We start from the raw sequence: 24735 nt of genomic DNA, 5'->3' as shown, positions 1-24735 counted from the left end.
AACATCGGCAAGCCCACCAACCGCCACCACCATCGAAGCTTCCCATCGACGAAGAGCCGTTGGGACCACCACAGCCAACCACACGGGAAGCCCACCGACGGTCAACCTCCAGCACAAGGGCCCACTGCACCACCCCTGCCACCACCACCGAACAAGCACATCGCAACCAACACGACCACCCGCACCTCGCAACGTCCACAGCCGGCCCTCCTGCCATGCAGGTCAGCAAACTCATCGATGCTCGACTGAAGCAGAAACACCGGACATGGCATGAGCCACCATGCCGTACCGAGCACCATGTCATCAAGGCATGGAGGAGCGCTACCCGAGGCCATGGACCACCATTGTCCCTTGGCCCACGCACCCGCCGGCGACCGGAGCAAGCACCTCGTGACGAGCCACCTCCGAGCACCCCCAAGCAATCTGCGACAACACCCGACTGCAGCACCACTCAGCCCAGAGACCCACAGCGCCCACGTCCTGCCCAGTGCGCCCACACTGCACCTCCCCACATGGCTACACCACCGCCCGACACAGCGACCCCTTCTAACCCACAGCCGCGCCTGATCCGCGTGCCGTGGCCACCTCGCCTAGCTCGGTGCAACAGAGTACCGGCGCACCCCTCGGTGCTACCCCAAGCCATCGCCGGCCCGATGCTCCCCGCCGAGCTGCACGCCTCCACAAGGCCAACCGTCCCGCACCGCCTGGACGCCTCATGGGGAGGGAAGAGTCCCGCCACCTCCGCATGGCTTTGCCCGTCGGCATCCCCTAGCTGTGGCGAGGGAGGGAAGAGGCGAGGTGGGGGCGGCGGCGGCGGGGAGCTAGGGTTGCGCCTGGGCCGCTCGTGGGAGCGGCATGGGGCTCGGTTCTCAATATGCTAGATAGCACCGTGCCATGTTTTGTGCTCTTCAGTCCTCCTTCACTAAGCATTACATGTTTTTAGTGGCTCGATTTACGTGTGGTAGCCTTTATCTTGGAGAATAATATTTTTTTCAAAGGAAAAAATATGTAATTCATATATCTCCTGATTTTTTTAAATGGCCCGAATACTGGAATGGCATTTTCAAAGTTTAAGCTAATGCAACGGGGAGGAAAATCTTTTAGGGTTTCTAAAATGAGTCTCTCTTTGTCCAGGGTCACTTGTATTGGTTGTGTGTAAGAAGCAGCTTCACTATGCATTTTTTCCGGCATGTCTGATGCCTTTTTTTAGTATTAGCTGCCTCTATGCTCCAAAATCACCAGGGTTCATCATAGCTCACAAGTACAAACCACTAACGACATTCATTATTACAAGTTTACCAAAAATAAAAAGGCATACATTAGCACAAGTTTCTAAATACAAGCTATTCATTTTCATTTATTTGTACTACCCATATGATAGACTGACACTCTATCTTTTCATGACTAACCTGCCCCAACTGACAACAATAAACACATAGGCTTTGGCATGCACCTTGTCAAAGAAGTGGAAATAAGCAACCCTCCATGCTTTATTGAAGAGCAGAGCACAAAACACAACCTAGAGGCCAGCCACAAACCCTGACCGAAATCCAAAGTAAAAGAACAACGTCTGTCGGGGGTTTGGTGCGACATATGCCAACGGATGGCTTATCATGGTGGGGGCGAGTAGAATGTCGCCGGTGCCTGGAAACTGGATGAGGCGAAGACATGCATGCCGGTGAATCTTACCCAGCTTCGGGGCTCTCCGGGGAGATAATACCCCTACTGCTGCTTTGTGGGGTCTCCGCATGATCACTATGGCCAAGTGTTTACACGGTGGCTCCTTGAGCTGTTTCTGGTGGTAAAAGAGGGCAAGGCTAGCTCTCTCCTTCTATCTGGTATGGTCTAGAACTACTGGAATCCAACACCTTGCATGGGTGCCCTGGGGGGTTTATATAGGCCTGCCCCCCAGGGGTACAATGGTAATTCAACTGGGCGCGGGCCCAGCCGTCAGTGCCTACGACCTCCGACTTCTCCGCTGACTGCTGGGGCCCGCCGACTAGTGGGCCCCGCCGACTGGTCTGGTATGGAGCCGACAGGCCGCGTCCGCCGCGGGCGGGTCTTGCCAGCCGCTGATTACTGTAGCCGTGCTTCTGATGATGCAGGCTTGGTCATGGGGTCATGGCAACAGCCCCGCCGCCTGGCGGGCGATCACTGTGGCCACTCCCCATCTCATCTTGATTAATGGTGCGTGGGCCCTGGGGGAGGGCTCGGCCGACTCCCCTGTGCCGACTCTCGACGGGTCCAACTGGCGGTTCTCCTGTCGTCTCCCGAGGTCTCACTGACTGGTGGGCCCCGCTGCCTCCAGGCCGTACAGACAAGCCGTCGTGGGCGCAGGACTTGGTACTGTGGTGCTGATATCAGGGCCGGCCGGGCAACAGTGCCATGCCGCACGGAGATCTTCCCGGGTACGGCGTGCTATGGCCATGCCTGCCCTTGGTAAGGGGTGGGAGTGGGCTTCACTGTAGCCACGCCTCTGCCCCGTCCCCTTTGATGAGGTCATGGGTTTGCTGGAGTCGCCAGCCGACTCCCCAAAGCCGGCTTCTCTAGAAGTCGTCCCTGGAACTCGGCCGTGAGCGGGCAGTCGGCCGCCCTACCGTCGACTCCTCAGGAGACGGCTCTTCGCCCTGGGGTCTTGAGGGGCGCAGCCTGCCCCGATGTCTTGAAGGGTCAGGGGACTCGGTTTGGCCTACCCGTGGCCCATTACTCCGATAGTAGTCCCCGAAGATGGTGAGGCGCCACGGACTATCGACCGAGAAGCCTCAGCAGTTTCTCTTTCCGGGTGCTCAACACTTGGTCTTGATCGACTTCTGTTGGGCCGTCTAGAAGGAGTCGGACTTGCTCAACTTGGACTTCACTCAATTTCGACTTGCTCGGTATTTCGAACGTCGCAGCGGGATTTTAAGTGGCGTGCTAGCTAAGCCTCCCGGCCGCCGCCCGTTCTTGGCCTGTCACGCGAGGGCACGTGGCTAGGCCGTCCTGCCAGCCCACACGTGCGACGGGACAGGCCCATAGGCAGGGCCCGCCACTACCGCGCCTCGGCGCCCGAGCGGATCCGCTGCGGCCCCGGTGGATGGTTGGGATTCCTGTGGAGTTACTGCTCGCAGTAACTACGTGGATCGTGGGGGTCGTGGGGTTGTGGCGCAGTAAATCCCCACGTCCGCCCCTCGGCTTCGCAGCCCACAGGGCTATAAGTAGGGGGAAGAGGGGGGGCACGCGCGCCCCTCCTTCCCACTACTCCTCGCTCTCTTCCTCCTTGCCGCTGCTCGCACTCCTCCTTCCTCTTCTCTTCTTCACTCCGCTGCATGCCCAAGCTCCGGCGAACGCCGCGGCGACAGCTCGCGATGAGTTCTTCCTCTACTGCCGCGCCTTCCCTAGTGCGCTCCGGCACCTGGGACGGTTCCGAGGTTCATGAAGACCACATCGAGTTCCTCTGCCGGACCCGTCGGCTTCCCGGCGAGGATCGCGTGCAGGTGCGTCTTGCGCCGGAGGGGGAGATTTCCCCCGCCCCGCAGGAGGGCGAGCGGGTCATCTTCCGCTCGCACTGCCTGCGCGGGCTGGGGCTGCTGGCGAGCAGCTTTTTCCGGTCTTTCTTGGAGTTCTACCGCCTCCAGCGGCACCACCTCACCCCCAACACAGTAGTGCTGCTGTCCGCCATCGTGGCCTTGTGCGAGGGCTTCCTCGGAGTCCTCCCCACCCTCGAGCTCTTGGGGGAGTTCTTCTTCTCCAAGCTCGGCACCCAGGCCGCAGGCGTGCCGGCTCAATGCGGCGCCTTCATCGCCGTGCGAAGGTCAGGAGCCGACAACCCCTTACCCTCCATCTCGCTGATAAAGTCGGTGAAGATGTGGCAGAGATCCTACTTCTACGTCAGGAACATTGCCACGAGGGGCGACTGGGTCAATCTGCCGGCTTTCGAAGCCGGCCCGCCAGCTGGGAGACTTCCCAACTGGTCGTATCGGGCCAGGTCACTGACGCCTGCGGGAACCACCGGCGCCATCACGCGACTCTGAGTGCTGACGCAGTCGGAGGGTCTGACTGGTCCGGACCTGCTGGCCGCCTTTGTCTCGCGCCGAGTTCTCCCACTCCAAGGCCGCCCTCACATGATATGCCAGATGAGCGGGCACCGCGACCCGAGTCGCATGTGCACCAAGGACATGCCTCACGAAGAGGTGGCCTTCATGGTGAACTACCTCTTGGACAGCAGGCTCCTGGAGGACTGGCGATTCGGCAAGGAGCCGTACTCCCGCGCCAACCCCCCGCCCGTGGTGAGTCGCCTTTCTTTTCTTTCTTTAGATTGTCTTCTTCATCCCGAGTTTTGTTTTGACCAGTCGGCTTTGGTTAGAATCCCCTTCTTCACCCACCAGCCGGCACCTCGGGGCCGGCCCGTGAGTTCGTCACCGACCGGGCAGAGAGCGATGTCGACGACCCCGATCTGGGGGCGGCGGCTCTGGAAGACGACGCCGATGGAGGAGGAGGGACAGCAGGTGACTTCAGGCCTTCGGCTACCTTCGCCGACTGGCCTGAAGATAGCGCCGAGGGAGAAGTCGCCCCTCGCCATCGGCCAGGAGCCAGCCAGCCTGGCGCGGGCTCTTCCGCCGCGCCGGGCGCTCCAGGTGGGGGGAAGAAGCGCAGGGCCATGCCGACCTTGTTCGGCAGTCGGCCGAAGAAGCCCAAGGGCTCGTCTGCAGCGACCCGGCGGGATGAGGCAGCCGCGAAGGCCATCCGCTTCCGTAAGGAAGTGAAGAAGCCGCCATTGGTCTCCGCGTAAGTATTCTGTCTATAAAGTTTATTCTTTCTTCGTGATTTGTCTGAGTCTATGCTTGCCCCTCTTTCTTCAGGGCTCCCCTCTCTCTTGAGCGGGTCACCGCCGCCTCCGTCATGGGGTCAGCGGAGACGTCCGCCACCACTCGGCGAATTGACCCCGCTGCTGACCTCCGAGAGGCGATGGAGCGGAATGCGCAGGAGAGGCGCAACGAAGAAGAGGCCCTCCGCCTGGAGAAGGCGGAGGCCGACAGGGTGGAGGCCTCCGCTAAGAAAAAATTAGCGGAGGCCGAAACCGCCGCTGCGGTGAAGCAGCGGGCTGAGGAAGCCGCACGCCGCCAGTCGGCCTTGCTTGTCTCCCCGCTGAACTCTGCGCCGCCGCCTCCGGAGTTCACGGGGCCAACTGGAGAAGCCGGCAGGGAGAACCTCGTCGAGGAGAGGGAAGGCAGCGACCCCTCTACTCCGAACGCGCACGTTCCGCCGCCGCCTCCGCCGCCGTCTGAAGGCGCGCAAGATGAGCAGCCAGCGGACCCTCCGGTGCCGCCAACCGAAGACGAGGTCGTGGCGAGGCTACTCCTCCAAGTCGGCTCGCCAGCGCGCCGTCGTCTGGAGAAGGCGACTTCGGCACCCCGCCCCCTGGAAGCCGGCACCGCCAGCTCGGCAGCTCCAGACGCCGAAGCGAGGAGTGCCGCACCTGTTTGGTGGGTGCGAGGAGGCGGCACAGGGCCTCTGAACCAGGCGCTCCTGGACGTCCAGGCAATGCTCCATGCTGAGGGCGACGCTCTCCAGAGTTGCACCAAGGCGTTCCTAGCGTCGCGGGCAGCCGTTCGGGTATTTTTTTTTCTTTGGTCTTTGTTTTCTTGCTCCTCTCTGTGGGGGGGCGCCAGCGCACCCACTGGGTGTAGTCCCCGAGTTTCGGGCCGGCTGCTGAGCAGGCGGCCCAAAACTCCAATTGATGAACTTCTGGGTACTAACTTTATCTGAAATGCTTGTCGCGGGATTACCACAACCTCCGCGTCACTGCCTTCAACCGTAACGTTGAAGAGCTGGGCAAGCGGACCGCCGAGTTGGCAGAGAGCAGGAGTAAGTCCCCCTTTTTTCTGCAGGGGCGCGCTAGCGCACCCGCGGGTTGCAGTCCCTGAGATTTGGGCCGGCTGCTGAGCAGCCGGGCCGGATCTCCCCGGCGACCTACTTTATTGACGACTGTTGTCTTTCTTCCTTTCCTTCAGGAGCCAACGCTGCTCTTCAACAGCAGCTGAGCGAAGCCAACTCCGCCCTGCGCGCCAAAGGGGAGGAGTGCAGCAAGCTCGCCACAGAGCGCGATCTGCTGGCCACTCAGTTGGCAGAGCAGAAGGAGCTGCTTGTGAAGTCGCAGAGGGAGGCGGAGGAGACGGAAGCCGCCCTCTTGGCCGAGTTCGCGAGCGAGCGCTCCTCCTGTTCTGACACGGAGGCGCTGCTGTCCTCCGGCTTCCACGAGATTGAAGACATCGTTGATGGTGAGCCTCTTTATTTTCTTTCTTCGACCTGCCGACTTAGATCGTGCCGACTCCTGGTTTTTGACTTGCTTCTTCGTTTCTTCGTGTCTGTGTAGACTTCTTCCCTGGGCAGTCGCAGGCCGCCATCCAAGCCATCGAGGCTGACCGTGAAGATCGGAGGGCGGAGGGCGCGGAGATCGCCGCCGATGCCCCCCAAACTCTTGATGAGCACATCCTGAGCATCGAGGCTCGCCTCCCGCCGGCTCACCGGATGCTGCGCCGGCTCCAGCGCGTCGGTGCCCAGGCGATTACCGCCCTTTGGCCGGATGTGCAGGCTCCGTGCACCCCCAGCCTGATGGCCAACTGGCTGGAGGTCACGGTTGGTCGTCTTGAGGCCTGGAAGGGCTCTTCGGCCCGGGCTGGAGCGCGCCGGGCCTTGGAGTTTGTCAAGGCGTTATACCTGGGGCTGGATCTAGACCGGTTGGCCACGCTTCGGTCGGAGGCCCAGCCGGAGCTGGCGGCTGCGGAAGACGCCCTCATCAAACATGCTGCGGTGATCGCCGAGTACGCCGACACCAGCATCTTCGTCCCCGAGCGGTCTGAAGACGGCGAGGAGGTACCACTGGAGTGGTTTGGGATGAACCCAGACTACGGCAAAGACTCGGGGGAGGTGATTGGCTCCAGCGTCGAGGAGGAGGACGAAGCGAAGGATGGAGGCGAGGCGGAGGCACCAGAAGACGGAGCAGACGGCCAGCCTCAGCCCGACGCGCCTCCAGCAACGAGCCGCGTGCGAACGAGTCGACTGCCGCCGGAGGTGATCAAGCCGAGACTAGCCAGCCGGCTGCCCCGACGCCTGACGCTGGCGCCTCCTCCGACCCTCCGAATCCGTCTGCTGCCTCCTAAGCTGCCGCTGTATCTTTCATTTTATCTGCTTCAATAGTCTTTGAAGAACTTGTTAATTCGCACAATTCCACCCGCGGGGTGTATTTTGAACCTCAACTCGACAATTCGGCCAAAGGCCTATGTTATGTAAATATATATATATATATATATATATATATATATATATATATATCTTTTCTTGCCCATTGTTCTTTTGGCTTTTTTCCTTTGCCGATTTCTCTTAGTTGCCTGCCTTGCCAATCGGACAGCCGCTCTGCGGACTGTTGCTGGATCAAGTGCTAGGCTACTTTGGGAAAGCAAGTACTTAGCCAATTTCAAGATTGCTTGAGCAAGTTGGATAGAAGACGACAATCCGACTGTCCGAGAGTCGGTTTGCGAGAAAGGCTGGAAACCGTCTTGAGCTATGTTTTACGCTTTGAGTCCTTAGCCATTTTTCATGCGAACACCCATTCTACCTTACCTCTGCCCACCGTACAGTCGCTCTTCGAGCTGCGGCTTCTGACAGAAGACGGTTTAGGTGTTACACACTACTTGTCCGGCTGCAGGAAGCATTTCATAGTGCAAGGCAGCAAGTCCCCAGGCCGACTTGTCGAGCCCGGTGCCAAGCGGCATGACAAAGAGTAACATACTTGTAGGCATAATTTTTATCATACAGACGAAAGAGGGCAGTCCCCGAGCTCGTCTCGGGGGGCCCGAAGTCTTGGTACTTTAATACAAAAGGTAGCATGGTACATACTGCATCAACTGTAAAATCTTCGGAGGAGATTTGCATTCCATGGCCGCTCTGTCTCCTTGCCGGAGTCGTCCCTCTTGCGTGCTCGGGGCTTCCTGTTGTGGTATCGGCATAGGCTCTGCTGGTAGATGCTGGACCGGCTGAGTGCCAACAGTCGGCCCTCTTCCAGCAGATCGACGCCGTCTTGTCGTGCTTCTTCTGCTTCCTCCTTGGTGTACATGGTGACTCGTGGGGAGTCAAACTCTATGTCCGTTGGGATGACGGCTTCGGCACCGTAGACGAGGAAGAAGGGCGTGAAGCCGGTTGACTTGTTTGGAGTCGTGCGCGGACTCCAGAGGATGGCTGGCAGCTCGTCGAGCCAGCAGCCAGCCAAGCGCTCCAGAGGCTCAATCAACCGAGGCTTGATGCCGGACAGGATGAGGCCGTTTGCTCGCTCCACTTGGCCGTTTGACTGCGGATGGGCGACGGACGCTAGGTCCAGTCGGATGCCCTGTGTTGCGCAGAAACGGGCCAAGGCGCCTTTAGCAAAATTTGTGTCGTTGTCGGTGATGATGCTGTGCGGTATGCCGTACCGAATTGTGATATCGGTGATGAAGGTCACGACAGTCGGACCGTTCAGTTTCTTAATTGGCTTCGCTTCCACCCACTTGGTGAACTTGTCTACTGCGACAAGTAGGTGAGTTAAACCACCTCGTGCTGTCTTGAATGGTCCCACCATGTCTAGACCCCAAACTGCGAAAGGCCAGGCAATGGGGATGGTCCTGAGCACAGAAACCGGCTGGTGCGGCTTGGAGCTGAACTTCTGGCACCCTTTGCATTTTTGGACCAACTCCTTGGCCTCTTCCAAGGCAGTCGGCCAGAAGAAACCGTGCCGAAAGGCTTTGGCGATGATTGCTCTTGAAGCCGCATGGTGGCCGCATTCGCCTTGATTGATGTCTTTGAGAATCGCCTGGCCTTGCTTTGGCTCTACGCAGTGCTGGTAGACACCAGTGACGCTACGCCTGACCAGCTCTCTGTTGATTATGGTATAGGCCGCCGCCCGGCGTTGTACTTGCTGAGCTGAGGTCTCATCAGTTGGTAGCTCTTTGTTCACCAGGAATTTGAGGATGGGCTGGGCCCATGAGGGTGCTGCTATTTCTTCGACTACTAGAACTGCGACTTGGACGAGGGCAGCTGGGCTGGGAGGCGGCGGGTTGGAGTCAACAACCGCTTGCTGGGTTGATGAAGTCCCCAGGTCGATTGGCGTGGTCCTTGGGCCGAGTTCTGGAATCTTCGCGTCTGCCACCGCAGTCCCCGGGCCGGGCTCGACTGTGGCGGCTTTGGAGTCATCCACCAAAGTCCCCGTTCCATCTGCCGGAGCTCTGGAGTCGGATCCGCCGTCTTCGGGAGGAGCCGGCACAAAAATGGAGTCCGATTCTGGTGAAGACTTGATAGACGATTTGAGGAGGCGTTGAAGGGCGACGCCAGATGGTATTGCTTGGCGGGTAGAGCCGATTCGTGCCAAGGCGTCTGCTTGGTCGTTGTCGTTTCTTGGCACATGGAGGAACTCGCACCCTTCAAAATACCCGCTGAGTTGCTGCACGAGGAAACGGTAGCTCGCCATGTTTGCGTCTTTCGCGTCCCAGTAGCCAGATGACTGTTGGACCACTAAGTCCGAGTCGCCATAACACAAGATCCGGCGGATGCCAAGTTCTTTGGCAAGCCGGAGCCCGTGAATGAGCGCCTCATACTTGGCAACATTGTTGGAGGCGGAAAAATGGATTTGCAGTGCATATTTGAGCTTGTCGCCTTTAGGAGAGGTGAGGACGACGCCGGCTCCCAAGCCGGTGCGCATCTTGGAGCCGTCGAAGTGCATCCGCCAATGGGTGGAGTCAGGCGCTGGAGGCAGGTACTGGGTCTCGGCCCAGTTGATGAGGAAGTCGGCCAATGCTTGTGATTTGATAGCGGTGCAGGGATTGTAGTAGATGGTGTAAGGAGCCAGCTCTATGGCCCACTTGGCCACTCGACCAGAAGCATCTCGGCTACCAATGATCTCGGCAAGTGGAGCCGTGCAGACCACCGTGATTGGATTCTCTTGAAAATAAGGCTTCAATTTCTTGGCAGCAAAGTGTACGCCATAGCACATCTTTTGGTAGTGGAGGTAGTTCTGCTTGGAGGTCGACAGTACCTCGCTCAGGTAATATACTGGTCTCTGGACAGGCAGCGCCTTGCCTTCCTCCTTGCGCTCCACTACCATGACTGTGCTGACTACCCGACTGGTGGCAGCGATGTACAGGAGCATAGGTTTCTTAGGAGTCGGAGCCACCAGGACGGGTGGAGTAGTCAGCATCTTCTTCAACTGGTGAAAAGCTTCATCCGCCTTATGGTTCCACTCAAAAAAAGTGGTCTTCTTCATGAGTTGGTATAAGGGGAGAGCTTTCTCGCCCAGCCGACTGATGAATCGGCTAATGGATGCTAAGCAGTCGGTGAACTTCTACACATCCAGCAGTCGGCTGGGTACCTCCATTCTTTCGATGGCCTTGATTTTTACTGGGTTGCATTCTATGCCGCATTCAGAGACCAGGAAACCTAGCAGCTGGCCGGCTGGTACTCCGAAGACACACTTCTCGGGGTTGAGCTTGATCTGGAACCGGCGTAGGTTCTCAAAGGTCTCCTTGAGGTCTTCCAACAGTGTTCCACGCTTTTCCGTCTTCACCACCACGTCATCTATGTAGACGTGGGCATTCCTGCCGAGCTGTTTGAGGAGGAACTTCTGCATGCAATGCTAAAAGGTGGCGCCGGCATTCCTTAAGACGAACGTCATGGTGAGATAGCAGAATGCTCCAAACGGCGTGATGAAGGCGGTCTTCAATCTGTCAGCCGGGTTCAGCTTGATCTGGTGATATCCCGAGTATGCATCCAAGAAACTCAACAACTCGCATCCGGCTGTGGAGTCTATCACCTGGTCAATTCTTGGTAGAGCAAATGGGTCCTTGGGGCAGGCCTTGTTGAGGCTCGTGTAGTCAATACACATTCGCCATTGCTTGTTCTTCTTTAGCACCGGGACCGGATTTGCCAGCCACTCCGGGAAGAAAACTTCCATAATGAAGCCGGCTGCTAGGAGTCGGGCTATCTCTTCTCCGACAACTCTTCTCTTTTCTTCTGATAAGCAGCGCAGGGGCTGCCTGACCGGCTTTGCATCAGATCGGACATGTAACTTGTGCTCGGCGAAATCCGTCGGTACACCTGGCATGTCTTTGGGAGACCATGCGAAGATGTCCCGATTCTCATGGAGGAAATCGACGAGCTCGCCTTCCTATTTGCTGTCGAGGTTTGCACCTACGACGGCGTACCTCTCTGGGTGCTCCGGATCCAAGGGTATCTTCTTTGTCTCTTTGGCCGGCTTGAACGAACCTGGCTTCCGACTCCTTCGGGTCGGGCGATATCTCCGGCTGCTTGCCGACCATCGCCACAACTCGTTCAAGGAGTTGCTTCTCGACTGCGATCACCAGCCGACTGCTCTCGGCCGCGCAAGCGGACGACTTCCGGTAGTCGCCGGCCACAGTCAGAATTCCCCTGGAACTGGGCATCTTCATCTTGAGGTAGGCGTAGTGGGGGACCGCCATGAACTTGGCCAAGGCGGGTCGGCCAAGTAGCGCATGGTATGGGCTCTCAAGGTCCACCACCTCAAACCAAATAGACTCTCTTCAGAAGTGATCTTTGTCCCCAAAGAGGACGTCAATCAGGATCTTGCCGATTGGTGAGAAGGAAAGCCCAGGAACAATGCCGTGGAACACAGCCCGGCTGTTCTGAAGCTGTCTTTGCTTGATTCCTAACTTCTCCATGGTGTCCTTGTACAGGATATTGATGCTGCTGCCCCCGTCTATCAGAACTCGCGAGAAATGCGCGGCCCGTTTGTCCGTGGCAAAGGTGGCATCCAGGACCAAGGCATAGGAGCCCGGACTCGGCATCACTTCTGGGTGGTCAGCCCTGCTCTAGCTAATGGGCTTCTCAGACCAGTGCATGAACTCTGGCGTCTCTGAGGCTACTGCGTTCACCTCTTGTCGCTGCAGCCGCCTGCTGCGTCGATCATCAGCCACACTGGTGAACACCACATAGGCTCCATGCTCTTCAGGGTATTCATCTTGTACTGCGCCAACTGGCTTGACTGCCGGCTGCTGGGGCGGAGGCGGAGGCGGCTGCCCAGTAGGCGGGGGTGGCAGGAGGCCGTCTCCCTTGGCGATCCTGGTGAGCTAGTGGCACTTCCGGGTGGTGTGATTCGATGGCTTCGCGCCGCTGTGGAACTTGCAAGGTCCATCCAAGGTCTGCTCATAGGAGAAGGCCGGCAACCAGTTCGGCTTGCCGCCTTTCTGTCGCTTGGGCGGAGGCTGCTCTTCTGGCTGCTGGGCTTCAACGGTCGCGACCTGCCGGCTGCCGGAAGCCGGCTGCGGGGCCTTGCGCTTGTTGTCGCCCTGCTGTTGTCGCCGGCCGGCGTCTACTGCCGGAGTTCTTGGAGCCTAAGGAGCTACTTTGCCAGTCATGCTGATTTGAATTTCCGCCTACATGGAGGAGTCGGCCGTGGCGTACTTGTCTGCTATGATCAGCAGCTCGTCGAGGGTTTCTGGCTCGTCGCAGAGGAGCTTGTGCTTGTAACGCCCCAAGACCGGAGCTTCAGTTGCCTTCCAGGGTTTCCGGGTTTCGTCGTTTTTGTTTGGTCCGCTGCATTTCATCTTTGCATCATGTGCATTGCATCATGTCATCATGCAACCCGTTTTAAAAACTCAACTAAACAAATGGTATGGATCTTTGATCCATTTAAATCGAGGGAATTCACATGGTGATTCTCTTTAAAACATATCCTCTCGATATTTAGAGAGCTATAGTAAATATTTCCATTCTTGGGGATCACCATAACACACTTGCAACTTAATTCCATGCCTCTTATGCTTCAAGTTACACCTCCAAACTTTGCCCATTATTTTTTTCATCGCTTTTCCGGAGCTCCACCAAAAATCTGAACATTTTTGGATACTCCTAAAAACCTTTCCTAGTTCAACCTTTTGAATTAAATTCAAATGGATTTGAATTTAAATCTTCCTATCATGGCCTTTTCTATTTTCTCGGAACAAGCATATTTTGCGAGTCCAGGAAAATTATCTGTGTGCCCAAATTATTTTCCTAACCCTCTCTTTCTTTACTTCTCTTTAATGTTTTCCTGTTAAAGGAAAATTAAGAGGGGGATAGAGTAGCCCAGCGCAGCAGGCCACTTGGGCCTCCTTCATGAGCAGCCTCCAAGGCCCATTTGCTCCCACGCCGGCCCATTAGCTCAACCGGGCCCAGCCATCCCCGCGGCCACCTAGGCCCAGCCGCACCTTACCTCTAACCCTAGCCGCCAGGGAGCCGACCTCCTCCTCTCGATCTCTCTCTTGTGCTTCCCCTCAGCGCCGTCATCTCTCTCGATCCCCCTCGTCCTCCTCCCGACCGCGCCGTCAGGGGAAGCCGCGGCTCGACCCCAATCCTCCTCCACCCCACGCCGGAGTCCCACCTCGCCGGAGCACAGGACCTCCTCTGCCGCCGCGCCATGGATGGCTGCAGCTCAAGCCGCATCCTCGTCGGGCCTCTCGCGCACCCGAGCTCCATCACGCGTGCCCGCCTCCTCGTCCTCGTGGCCGAAGCAGCCGAACAGGAGGCCTTGTGCCTGAGCCTCCTCGCTCTCCTCATCGACCCAGGGAGAGGAGCTCCTCCCGAAACCCTTTCTCGTCATCGCCGTTTGACGCCGTCGGAGCAACCCGCCGCCTTGGACGCCCGACCTCGCTGCCGTCCTGGAGCTCGTCCGCCTCCCCATACCGCCGCCCTGGCCTCGGATCCGGCGGGATCTCGTCCGGTCGTCCCCGCCGCCAAGTCCATCGCCGGAGCCGCCGTCCTCTGCCACACCATCGCCGCCTGTTCTGCCCGTCCCTGCATCGGACCCCGACGAGCTGGCTGCCCCGTTGGCCTTGCTGCCTTTGTCGTGGCCAGGTCAACACAGACACCCGGAGTCCATCTTTGGTTGCACGCCAAGTACCACAGCATACGGCGCCTGAACGACCACCGAACCAGAAACGCCAAGTATCCCTACGCGTGAAGACGCCAACTCCGTTTCGGGATTCGTCAAGTACCGCTACCGATATGGCTCGAACGTCTACGAAACGTGTATCACTACCGCCGACCCCGAAGCCCTCGGATTCGTCAAGTCCGAAGGTGCAAGTACCTCTCCGAACGAACATGAACAACTACTTCCACTACCGCCATTGCAAGAACGCCTACTTCCCTCTACGAACTTGATCCGTCCCGTTTGCACGCTCCGAAGGTATAACCCCGAGACGACGCCCGTGGAGCGAATGCTTGTGTTGTATGAGATGCATGGTTGGTTGTTGTTTTCGCTCGTGAACCTTAGTTGTTCCTCCTCGTTGCCATGCCGTCGACACGTGGGAACCCGGTAACTGGGAGCACCCCACCGTTCTTCGCATGACACGCTCCCGTCTTTTTCTTTGCACCGATGTCTCAATCGAGTTTCCGGAAACGGAACGTTGCCGTGGCACCGTTTCCGTTATCGTCGCTGTGGCACCCTTTCTTTCCGCCACGATGACAAATGCCTCATATCTTTTCATGTCAACATTTTCTTGAAATTGCATAAACTTGTTTATGTCATCCGCATCATGATAAAAACAATTAAAATGTTAAATTGTTGTTGCACCAAATTGATAAATGCATATGGGGATTTACCGGATTCGTTATTTGTTATGTCCGACCCCATTTAAATTGTTTAGATAGTATAGTTTTGTTATGCTTCACCTCTTGCCATGCTAACCAAGATTTAAATTTGTTAAGTACCTAACCGGGAGAGAACTAAATAATTAATGCGGTGTTTCGTCAATATACAACTTGTTGCATTTTGAGCTCCACTTAATTTGTAGGGTTGCTTGTGCTCTTTGCCTTACCATGCCTCTTTAACCCGGACATGCATCATACTTGGTTGTGCATCATGCCATGTTTATGTGTTGGTTGTTTACTTTGTTGTGTGCTTCTTTTCCGGTGTTGCTTCTTCGGGTTGGTTCCGGTAACGTCATGTTTGTGAGGACCCGTTTGTCTACGTCCGTTTGTCTTCTTCATGGAATCGTTCTTCTTCCTTGCGGGATTTCAGGCAAGATGATCATACCCTCGAAATCACTACTATCTTTGCTTTGTTAGTTGCTCGCTCTTTTGCTATGCCTATGCTGCGATACCTACCACTTGCTTATCATGCCTCCCATATTGTTGAACCAAGCCTCTAACCCACCTTGTCCTAGCAAACCGTTGTTTGGCTATGTTACCGCTTTGCTCAGCCCCTCTTATAGCGTTGTTAGTTGCAGGTGAAGATTGAAGTTTGTTCCTTGTTGGAACATGGAGATGATTGTTCCTTGTTGGAACATGTTTACTTGTTGGGATATCACAATATATCTTATTTAATTAATGCATCTATATACTTGGTAAAGGGTGGAAGGCTCGGCCTTATGCCTGGTGTTTTGTTCCACTCTTGCCGCCCTAGTTTCTGTCATATCGGTGTTATGTTCCCGGATTTTGCGTTCCTTACGCGGTTGGGTTATAATGGGAACCCCTTGACAGTTCGCTTTGAATAAAACTCCTTCAGCAAGGCCCAACCTTGGTTTTACCATTCGCCTCCTAGCCTCTTTTTCCCTTGGGTTAGGCCAGCCCAAGGGTCATCTTTTTTTTAACCCCCGGGGGCCAGTGCTTGTCTAAGTGTTGGTCCGAACTGAGTAGACTGCGGGGCCACCTCGGGGAAACTTGAGGGCTGGTTTTACTCGTAGGATGTCTCATCTGGTGTTGCCCTGAGAACGAGATATGTGCAGCTCCCATCAGGATGTCGACGCATCGGGCAGCTTTGATGGACTTGTTTTACCATTGTCGAGGATGTCTTGTAGAACCGGGATACCGAGTCTGATCGGAATGTCTCGGGAGGAGGTCTATTCCTTCGTTGACCGTGAGAGCTTGTCATGGGCTAAGTTGGGACACCCCTGCAGGGATTTGAACTTTCGAAAGCCGTGCCCGCGGTTATGGGCAGATGGGAATTTGTTAACGTCCGGTTGTAGAAAACCTGAAGTCGACCTTAATTAAAAATTCATCAACCGCGTGTGTAACCGTGATGGTCTCTTTCTGGCGGAGTCCGGGAAGTGAACACGGTTGTTGGAGTTATGCTTGACGTAGGTTGTTCTAGGATCACTTCTTGATCATAGTTTACCGGCCGTGCTTTTGCCTTCTCTTCTCACTCTCATTTGCGTATGTTAGCCACCATATATGCTAGTCGCTTGCTGCAGCTCCACCTCATACCTTTTACCCTACCTATAAGCTTAAATAGTCTTGATCGCGAGGGTGCGAGATTGCTGAGTCCCCGTGACTCACAGATACTTCCAAAACCAGTTTGCAGGTGCCGATGAGACCGTGCAGATGACGCAACCAAGCTCAGGAGGAGCTCGATGAAGATCTTGTCCTTTGTGTTGTTTCGTTCTACTTGTTCAGTAGTGGAGCCCAGTTGGGGTCGATCGGGGACCTTGTCGCATTTGGGGTTCTTCTTTTATTTTGGTTCCGTAGTCGGACCTTGATTGTATCTGGATGATGTAATGTTTTATTCATGTAATTGTGTGAAGTGGCGATTGTAAGCCAACTATGTATCTCTTTCCCTTATTATATTACATGGGTTGTGTGAAGATTACCTCACTTGCGACATTGCTTTCAATGCGGTTATGCCTCTAAGTCGTGCTTCGACACGTGGGAGATATAGCCGCATTGTCAGGACCCCGACTCAATGCCACATCGATCTAGCATGTAACACCTCATATCACTTTGCGGCCTCACGCACGGTATTCCCACGGGTGTCGCCTTACCTTAGCCCGGGACCGTTTGCGCCTTTTGGCACACGTATATGACAGTGTCGCTAGCATCCATATGATAAGGAGCCCGGGCTGACATGGCTAGTCGTAAACCCAAAGTGGCACAGACTTACAGGGACAGGCATCCATGACCCAGCATCGAACGTGTCGGTCATCAGCGAGTGAATCCAGGCTGTAGCACTGGGCTAGCAGGACTCCGGCGAACCGGGCTGTAGCAGGCTAACAGGACTCCGGTATTCATCGCGTGACATTTCCCCGAAGGGACAGACACAGGGACGAAGAAGGACACATGCCGGCCAGCCTAAGTGTTCCGGAGCAGTAGCGAGCTACCATGGCTCGGTGGAAACACTAGGAGACATTCCCCGGTAAGAGAGGCTACTAAATATAAACAACTAGATGGTCAGATCCCACACATACCAAGCATTTCAATAACATACACACAATATGCTCGATATGTGCAAATACAACATGGCATCACAACATGACTCTATGACTCAAGTAATTTATCAATAGGCTCCGAGGAGCGAGATATTACAAACATGGGCCTCATGACCCAACAATCAGAGCATACAAATCAAAGCACAAGCGGAAGCTATCATGTCTGGGTACAGACATCTATAACTGAAAAAGGCTGAGAAGCCTGACTATCTACCAGATCTTGCCGGGGCACAAGATCGTAGCTGAGCTAACAAGCTAAACGTTGAAGTCCACGCGAAACTACTAGTGAGACCGAAGTCTCTCTGCAAAAACATAAAATAGGCAAACGTGAGTACAAATGTACCCAGCAAGACTTACATCAGAACTAACTACATATGCATCATTATCAACAAAGGGATGGTGGGGTTTAACTGCAGCAAGCCAGCTTTGACTCGGTGGCTATCCTGAACTACTACTGCAAGTAACTCTTTTGAGGTGGCGCACACGAGTCCACATACTCACCATATCAATACACCACTATGGATCCGCTCCCGTCTCCCTACGAAAACGCCATCCATAGCACTCACGCTTATCTTGCGCATTTTAAAGTATCCACTTTCACTTGTCTATGAACTGATATAAGCAACCCAGAAGTCCTTTTCCGCGGACACGGCTATTCGAATAGATGATGTTAACCCTGCAGGGGTGTACTTCTTCATACATGTTTCCACCACTTAGCGTCTGCACACGACATGTGCTCGGCAGACTTCAAGCGAAAGCCGACGTGGGTGTAGACCACGACCTACCTAAACACTCAAGTCTCTAGTCCAGGTTTATCGCCTATTCGGGTTCCATCCATGAGGAGATCCGGCCGGAGTTTCGCTCACAGCCCCAAACGATGTGAACAGGGTTCCGTGACACCAAACGGGCGCCCGGTATACCCGGCCACGTGCCTACCGCATCACAGCCCACCCCTACGGTCAGTGCTGTCCACGGCCTCCAGCATACTACAAACACCAGAAACTACTTGTAACTCCTGGACAGAGGACAAGGGTGAATAAGAAGTCGAGCGGGGTCATATTTCAGGGCCCAATGTATGGTAGTAGCTCAATCATGGATCACAAACACAGAACTCAGTTCCTGAGGATGGCTGCAATGAGACAACCCACCATGTACTCCTACATGGCCTCTCACCGCTACCTTTACCAAAACGTGTTCACACACTTAGCTCACCACAGTAGGACATGTTCACACACCTCTGATTCATCCCCGATGAATCAGACCTGACTCAACTCTAAGCAGTAGCAGGCATGACAAACAAGCATGAATGAGTAGGCACAACAGGGCTCAAACAACTCCTACTCATGCTAGTGGGTTTCATCTATTTACTGTGGCAATGACAGGTCATGCAAAGGATAAAGGGGTTCAGCTACCGCAGCAAGTAACAGATGAATCGATGTTGTCCTAATGCAGTAAAAGAGAGCAGGAGCGAGAGAGTAGGATTTTATCGGAATGAACAAGGGGGTTTTGCTTGCCTAGCACTTCTGAAGATAACATTGAGTCTTCATCAGTGTCAACGATCACATCATCGGTATCACGTCTATCGAGAGGGAACAAATACCGGCAACATAGAAGGGAACACAATCAATGCAATGCACAATATGATGCATGATCATGACATGGCAAAATGAATGTGTTTTGGGCTAATGCAACTAGCAACAGATTAAATGAAGTTGGTTTGAATACAAGATTCAAATTCAAACTCCATATGTGATTATTCAAATGCCATTTAATTGATTTGTGCTAAACAGCATCTATAAGTTGTTCTAACATGCATGAAAATGGTACAGATGGGTTCCTTGAATTTTTCTGATAATTTTTCATATATAATTTATTTCATTTGGAGTTACGGTTAATTTTCTATGATTTATTGAAGTTTATACAATTTTCTGAAATTTCCTGAATAATATAAATCCAGAAATGAATTATGGCGTCAGCACCACGTCATGGTGACGTCAGCAGGGTCAACTGGGCGCCCCAGGTCAAACCTGACGTGTGGGGGCCACACGTCAGTGACACAGGAGCTAATCCCGGTCAAACCCAGCGCTGACTGGGGTTTGACCAGGGGTAGGGCCCACTGTCAGTGGCCTAGGGGGTTGGTTAGTGCGTCATTAGTGGCTAATGACAGCGCCACGTCACTGGCCACCGGAGTTCGGCCGGCGGCGACACGAAACGCGGCGGATGTTCACCGGGGTTGCGCTACGGGCGGCGGCTGGACGCGCGAAGGCCACCAGAAGGTAGCCCGTACACGGCCGCACCTAGCTGGCTGCACGAGGGGCCGTGGGGTGGCCGGAGACGACGGCGGCGAGCACTTCCGCGGTGGCCGGAGTTCGGGCGCGAACGGTGGCGAAGCTATGGCGCACTAGAGGAGAAAACGAGGAGGGCTACGTGCTCCTGGGGGTTCACCGAGCACGGTGACGTGCTCAGGCGCGGGCTGCGGTGGCCCTGGCCACGGCGGCGCCATGGCTGGCGGCGATGGGGTTTCGGCCTTGGTGGATAACCTAGCTACGGCGCGCGAACGACAAAACAGAGAGGGGGAAACGGACGGAGAGCTCACGTAGACCCTGTAGAGGTGGACGGCGAGCTTGAGGGAGGCCGGACGGGGACGGATTTGACAGCGGCGATCTGCGGTGGCCGAGGAGGGGAACGGCGAAGCTGGCCCCATCCAGGGCTTCTGGCGCCTTCCGTCTTGGTGAGGAGGAAGAGGGAGGACCGGCAGAGCTTCCTGGGGCGTCGGTGAGCCGTGGGCTGGCCGGTAGCCACGGTGGCTCTCGTCGGTGGCGGCGGCTCCGTTCGGGTGAGGAGAACAGAGGAGGGGGAGAGTGTTCCGGGGAGAGGATGAGGACGCGGGAGAGTGAGGGAGAGAGGCAGGGAGGTGCGTGGCGTCTCCGGGCGTCGAGGAGGAAGCAGGAGGTGGCCAGGGGGAAGCAGGAGGTGGCCGAGGCCTCTCGGGCGCGCGCCACGCCTCGCCTCTGCCTACTGGCAGAGGAAGACGACAGGGGGGGGGAGTGGAGATGGGCTGGGCTGTGCTGGGCCAGGTAAGTGGGCGCCAGGTAACTTCCTTCTCTCTCTCTCTTTTATTTCGTTTCTATTTCTGTTATTTTGTTTTTGATTTGATTCAAAATACCAAATCATTTAATAAAATCCTGGAAACAATTATGGGTGATTTCTGAATTATTTCAGTGACCCTTAACAATTTCCAACATTTATTTGAACATTTAAATTATTTATAGTATTTAAATGCCCAAAGTCAAATACAATATGATTTAATTCAAAAATCCAAAAAATGACCTAAGAATATATTCATCATTTTTGGCAGAGGTTTCCACCTTAACCAGAAATCATGAACTTTTATTAGGAACCTTTTGGGTTCATTGAAAAGATTTTAATTCACCCTAGTTGAGTTGATTTAATGCTAGGGTTTGAACATCCCCATTTCAATTTTAGGCAAAATTTAAACATGATGCAACACATGACTAGCTAGCTCAGAGCAAACCAGAAGCTAGGGATGTGACAACTCACCCCCACTAAACAAGAATCTCGTCTCGAGATTCAAGCGTAGGGTAAGGTGAAGGGGTAACGCAGACTAGTATAATCTTCACGATCCAGGGTGCACTTCAATTGAATGTTGATTCATTCACCATCATTGTCTTGAAGTCTTGCCTTGAGAACTCCAACTATCATGACAACGAGAGGAAAGGAAAGACCCTAAAAGAATTGTTCCTCTCGAAGGTCGAACAACTCAGGGTTAACCCACGGAATGAGACATAACAACATCTCTCGAGCTGAGAGACGAAGTACACATCCATAGGAATTGGAGTGAAGCAGATGACAAAGGTTCACTAGGTAGCCATCAATTTCACGCTTAAGAAGGTGGTAAACGATTGTCAACGTAGCGAGGAGTTTGAGTTGCCATGATACCATAACGATGCACCTTAGGGAAGGTGACTCGTAGAAATATCCCCTTAAGTGGCAAAAAGAATTACCTTTGATTCAAAGATCCTTGAAACTCTTTAACCCAGCCTAAGGCAATTCTCGAGCAATCGTTTGGAGGGGGTCGGTAGAATGGCATGCTCAGACTTGGATGATGTGGATTACCTTGTTGAAGACAACGTAATGGATGAATTTGCTTATCACCGGAAATGGAAGAGACCCATGGTAGAATGGCACATTGGCGGTGCAAGCTGGGAAGAAAAAGCAAATGATGGGAATGACTCTGGTAACTGGGGAAGAACCCAACAATAGAGAGTGAATTCACTGTTTGAAAAGGTCATAGCATTGCCGAGGAAACTGAGAGGAATCCCAGTTAATGCCGATGATAACACATAGCGCTTGTGCGTGCTCTCAAGAACTTGAGCATTTCCACAATCATCAAGGTTTTACCAATATCTGTGTCAAGGATCCTGGCAACACAACTTGCTACCATGATGGCTAATGATGGATGATGCAGATGCAAAGGAAGATAACACCTTCTCAGGTTTCACCTTAGCGAGGCCAAGGAAATAAAAATATGGATGATCGACCGAGATACATTTAGCACTCCGCTTCTAATGTTCTCCTTGATGTGCTAGTGTAACCCATTCATAGATATGGTTTGATATCTAGAACATCAAGTAAAAAGGTCGGACTTCGGGATCTCAGAAATCCATAGGGGCAACTAGGGAGTAAATCCTACGAAATCCTTATGGGAAGGTGGCCAACTTCCTCAATCAAGTTACTACAATAATAGGTCTTCCGGCTGGGTGTGTTGGCCACGACATCCACTTTACCGGTTATCGCAAGACCAGTATTATGGTTCTTGGGAAATGTTCCAAACCATCATATCTGCTCGAGATTCAGATCTGGTTGGTGCCAGGATATTCCAGACTCATCGAGTCTAGGAAGAAAAACGAAAGTTTGCAACACAAATCGACGAGATGACGTTGCGAGATTCTCGGGGAATGAACTACGATAGTAAGCTCCAAAATCACGGACCGGTTCTGCTACAACATGTGAACATGTTGTCCAAGACAAGCATGACCACGTGGTAGTCTTATAATAAAACACTACCAAGTTCAGGTGGGGAACTATCAACGAGGATATCAAAATCCTTGCATAAGGCATGTTCTTAAGAAGGAACTTCTTCTCCTTGAACAAATCAATCAGTGGCTTGGTGTGCTCGGAACACATATGGAATGAAGGTTGCAAGTCTCCAGACCACAGAATACTTCGCACGTATGCATGACTAACTTGGGATGATTCCAGAGGAAGCAAAACTAACTTTCTCAAATCCACGGCGGCAACTTTCACCAAATGCACGTGTATAAGAGGAAGTCACTCCTTTCATCAAACACATACTTCATGAGTTAGCATGAAGAAATGCTTTCAGAAGTTTCCAACACTAACTTGTTGTCCAACAAGATCATGGAGGAGATAAGGATGTTGTCAATGGGCTCAACAACAATTCATCTAGGTTTCCTTTTAAAAGGAATTCCATAGTTAAGTGAACACGGTGATAGCATTGGTCAGGCCAAAGATGTAATGGTGTATGCTCGAGGGATCAACCACGAATAAGACAACATTACGAGCATCATTGGTACTGATTTGATTTGACGATAGCCCACACTCAAATCAAAGGATTGATAAGACAGTAGGTCCAGCAACTGATCACAGGGACCAATCGATGAAGATATCATCTTTCTTCAACACACACTACACAAGATTATCCCTTTAGAACGAACTAAGTCAGGCAAGCTTTTATCCTCCAACTCTCCAAGTTGTTGTTTAGCTTATCCAACTAGCTCAGGGTATCCAACACGGATTCTTGGAGAAGGGGTGGTTTACAGGAATAAACCAACTTGATCACGAACTCAACATAGCGGTCAGGTGACAACCTGGTAATACTTCTGAGAAGATATTCAGAAAATCACGAACCACCGGTATGTTACTAAGCTCGAGAACAATCTCGCTTTTGAGGGCAAGACGATATGATCAAATGAGTGAGGACTTGACAAGATCCTAACTCATCAATCGAAGGGTGCACCGAAATAAGGACTAGGTAGCACGATCAGTCTTAGAAGGATGATTCAAAAACCAACATGCTAAGAATGAAATTATTATCCTTTAACTACCAAGCAACGAGGTTGCTGGGAGTATTGATTTCACACATCACAATTCATTTGTCGGTATTCCGGTTGCATCAACACGAGGGCCGAGGAATGACTAATGATGGTGAGAAGTATCACTACGTCAAAATTTATGAGAGTTGGTGCAGTTCTCATGACAATTCTGACATAAAGGGGGTAATACTCCAAGGTAGAACAAAACCAAAAGCTGGATTGGCATTTGTTCTGCGGAATACAACTACTTTGACCCAATCCTAGATATGGATGAGGTACTGGAGTTCATTTCTCCTAGTCATTCTGGAATAGAATGGCTTGATGGACCACAAGAGTAATAGGTATCGATGAACGATTGCACGCATACTCTTGACTATCAATTGATAGACGAGGGTCAGAATGCAACTAAAGAGAACAACTCAAAGGAACATATAATTTTCTGAGTTGTGGATGCATAGATTAGTATGTCGAACCAAGTTCAACATATTTCTTCCGGATAACCCATGCAGAAAGGTAGAACTGGCAGAGTCACGATTTATGAATGGAGAACTCCTCAAGAATAATCCTGTTGTGATATTTCAGTTCAACGAGGAACTTCTGCCATAAGTAGTTCATGGTATTTGGAAGAAGAAGATACCACGGACTTCAAGGACTATCGCAAAGGTTACTAATATCCTAAAGGCACTAGCAATTACTATCAACATGAAGTAGGTAGAGTGAATCTCGGGTCGAAAACCCAGAAGTGAAATGCCTACTAACTAAGTGGCATCACGGGATGCTTACGAGAATGATGGCCAGAATCTTCACACTGGGAACACAAAACATTGCCAGATTACTAGGTGACTCCCTAAAACACCTAGGGTCATAATAGTAGCTCCAACATATATGTCAAGGCAATAAAGTACCTCAACTCACTGATTTGTGTGATTAATCTGACCAAGGCACATCGGAAACAGGAGGAAGGGATTTGCAATTGCATCCGACTATTTAGAAACCTGGGATGACTCGGACAGCATAACGGCTGTAAATGCGCAAAAAGATTTGAAACATGCTACAAAAATGGTGGCATAGCCACTCAGAGGCACAATATCAAGGTTCCGAGATCAACAGTTAACATACAGAAGTCGTAGGAACTGAACTCAAGCTTAAATCCAACAATCTTATAAGTCTACGGATTAGTAACGCGTGATCCTGATAGAAAGAAGAGATGGCCTAGTTCCTTAACCCCGTAGGAAGATAAGATGACTCAGATCAGAAGGGCATAAGGTATAAGGAGTAAAAGAGCCTTACGTTCCATCCCACAATCAATTCCCTTATATAACTAAAGAATTTCTAGACTCAACTTCGACCAGTTTGGCTTGGTAATCCTACAGGCAGTCAAG

At 53.0% G+C, this 24735-nt stretch overlaps 1 pseudogene; it reads right to left on the bottom strand.

Annotated features, from left to right (window-relative positions):
• Window positions 1-1390: 1390 nt before the first annotated feature.
• LOC123130336 (receptor-like protein EIX2) overlaps window positions 1391-24735 on the bottom strand; it is a 34235-nt pseudogene continuing 10890 nt past the window's right edge.

This window comes from Triticum aestivum, chromosome 6A (genome assembly GCF_018294505.1).
Source record: "Triticum aestivum cultivar Chinese Spring chromosome 6A, IWGSC CS RefSeq v2.1, whole genome shotgun sequence".
NCBI classification, from domain to species: domain Eukaryota; kingdom Viridiplantae; phylum Streptophyta; class Magnoliopsida; order Poales; family Poaceae; genus Triticum; species Triticum aestivum.
Note: the sequence above shows the minus strand (reverse complement) of the source record. Positions and strands in the feature narration are given on the sequence as shown.